At 31.6% G+C, this 3,205-nt stretch overlaps 1 non-coding gene across 1 annotated transcript; it reads left to right on the top strand.

The window, feature by feature from the left end:
* The first annotated feature begins 389 nt into the window (after nt 1–389).
* Nucleotides 390–496, top strand: LOC133820296 (small nucleolar RNA R71). Its single transcript, XR_009886715.1, has one exon. It is a non-coding gene; the product is annotated as a small nucleolar RNA R71 (small nucleolar RNA).
* Nucleotides 497–3,205: the final 2,709 nt, after the last annotated feature.

Below are 3,205 nucleotides of genomic sequence, written 5' to 3'. Positions count from 1 at the left end.
ATATTTGAATAGGGATCATATTGTTGTCTAGGATGCCTAGGAAACCCACCAATGGCATTAACTTGCTCAGTTTGTACCTCTTGAAGAGTGGGACAAGCATCACTAGGATGCCCCACCACCTGACATATCCCACAAGGTCTTACTTGATGACCTAAGGCGATTTGTTGCCCAAGCTGCTGCTTTACTTTAGACTTTGTCTTATTTACTCCTTTAACTGAAACCTCATGACGAACTCCAAACTATTGGGAATTGGCAGCCATATTAGAAATTAAACTCCTAGATGCAGCATGAGTCATGTCCACTAGTGCTCCCCCACTTGCTGCATCAATCATGCTCTGTCCAATGAAAATAATCCTTCATAAAATTATTGGATCAAGAGTTGTTCACTTATTTGGTGGTGGGGGAAGCTAGCACATATCCTCTTAAATCTCTCCCAATACTCATATAAAGACTCCTCAGTCTATTGGCGAATGCCACAGATTTCCTTCCTTATACTACCAACCTTAGATGCTAGGAAGTAACACTCCAAGAACAATGTCTTCATTTCATTCAAGGTATTAACAATTCCAGGAGGAAAGTAATAGAGTCATTCCTTTGCACTATCCTTCAAAGAAAATGGAAAGGCTCTCAATTTAATTTGCTCTTCAGTTAACGTTGGCTTCATACTAGAACAGATAATGTAAAATTCTGTGAGATGCTTATTTGGGTCCTCTCCTAGTAGCCCATGGAAAGAGGATAGAATAAGGCATGACTTGAGTTCAAAGTTAACATCCAACACCAAATATTGAATACATAGAGGTTGATAGTCTAGATTCGGTTCCGCCAACTCTTTCAACATCTTTTCCTGAGCCATCTGAGACTTAACTAATGTTTTAGATTCATAATCGTCATCAGTTGGTAATTGTATTTGTACTAGATTGACTTTCCTTGAAAGTTGAAAGAGTGGACTGTCAGTGATAGCCCTTGAAGAGCGAGACGATGATGTTTCAAGATATTGCTTTTATGGCTTGTATTCTTTTTTGAGTATCATTGCCATACATATACAAATGCAATCAAAAGTTTAAACTAGTTAGTATGTAATTAATTAAAGTGAATAATAAAAAGACTTACAATAATCTTCGGAAATGATGCCAAAAATTTGATGTGTGTCGTATGACGTATCAAATTTTATTATTAATTTTAATCACTTATAACAACTACTTTAGTATAGCGGCAAATAAGGGTCGAACCCATGAAGATTATGATATAATTATTATTCAAAATAAGAAATAAACATAAATTAACTAGGGGATTTAGTTTTTAAAGACTAAAACATAAAATAAAATGAAGAATAAAAGGAATAAAGATCAAAGAGTAACAATTCAAGAACCAATGAAACAACGATTTTAAAGAAATAGTCCAGAGTTAGTCTCCATCTTCAACAATCAATCTATCAACAAAGATAAATAATATTCCCTTATTCCCAATTAAACTATTAACTCCGCAGATAACACTTAAGCATTCAATTCTCCCAGTTTCCCTATTATAATTAATTAAAGCTAAGTGCTCTTAATTAACCATTTTTACCAAGCAATAAACTCATTAAGCATGCAATCTATTTAACCTAGGAAAAGCATTACACCCTATGGAACACAGGTTAATCTAGGCAACAAATTCATTAAGCATGCAATTCATTTAACCTAGGTTCTATTTTTCATTACGATCAAGATACCTGTCACAATACCTTAATTACAATTTATCACTCTACTTAGAATCCTAAACTATTAGGTGAATAACAAACCTAAGATGATAATACAATAATGCAAAACCCTAATTAGCAGTCGTCTAAACAAGATTTTACAAGATTAATGACATTCAAACAGAAAAATAAAAGCAATTTAATATAAGGGAATAGAAGAAATAAAATTTATCAATGCATTCAAGATCTTATGTCTAGGGTTTTGAAATAACCCTCAAGTACAAAGAAAACTACTCCATAAATAAATTAATATTCAATGAAAATAAAGAAGTTTTAAGAAGAAAGAAAAACTAGATTGAAGAATAAAGATGATGATGTATCTTTTTCCTCATCTGATGCTCTAGCTTCTAAAATTCACAATCCAAAGTTATATTAAAAGTTAACCCTAACCTATTTTATAGCCCTTTAAAAAATACATTTAAAATTAAAAAATTAAGGAAAAATCGATCGCCGACCATGACTAGTGTTTATTGGCGGCCGCGGCCTAGGAAATTTCTGGTCGTGGCCATTGCGTTCTGTCCTCCAGGCCGCGGCCTGGGGTAAGGCTGGCCACGACTATAGAAATTTTTCTGTTTTATAATTTTCTTCAACTGCAACCACTGCAATATTTTAACCATAACTTCTTCAATATAACTCAGAATTTGACGATTCAAAAAGCTATGGAAATATAAGAAAAATATCTAAAACTTGTATTTATTGAAATATTTTCAAAAAGGCATTGAAAATTATCAAAATAAAGTGTGAAGTTTTAGACTTCTAATTCCGAGCTTAACCATTGCTTGTAAAAAATCTCAAATTCATTTTTTTTCATCCAATTGTCTTGAAAATCCTAAAAACACAAAATAAAATAATTAAACATATATAAATAAATAATCAAGTGCATAATCATAGAATAATAATTAATTAAAAATAGACAAATTCGATACTTATCAACGTGTCAAAAGCGTTAACACGAACATGACACGATTATTTTAGCAGGTCACACGACACGATAACATGATTATGACACGATTAATGTGTTATGATACAACACTAAATTGACACAATTAATTATATCTATATAAAAAATTATGAAACCTATGATCATTATTCGTGTTATCGTGTAGACACAGTTATGACACGACACGACGCGATTAGACATGATACGATTATGACACGACATAGTTAAGGTAAATACGAACACGACACAATTATTAAACGTGTCACCTAAACTCATTATTTCCGTATCGTGTCATTGTGTCGTGACCTGAATTTCCACCCTATCATTGAATATTGAATTTTAATTATTCCAACTATGCTGCAACCACTGACAGTATTGTCTATTTTTAGTTAAAAAATCATTAAATATAGATTATTTTAATGATTTTTTTTATATAATCATTGAATTTTTAATCATTGAATTTTAGTTAAAAAAATAAAAAATCCTCTTAAAATTTCTCTTAGAGTTTCAATTTTTTTTATGTGTAT

Source organism: Humulus lupulus, chromosome 2, assembly GCF_963169125.1.
Source record: "Humulus lupulus chromosome 2, drHumLupu1.1, whole genome shotgun sequence".
NCBI lineage: Eukaryota > Viridiplantae > Streptophyta > Magnoliopsida > Rosales > Cannabaceae > Humulus > Humulus lupulus.
This window is presented reverse-complemented; position numbering and strand designations above follow the sequence as displayed.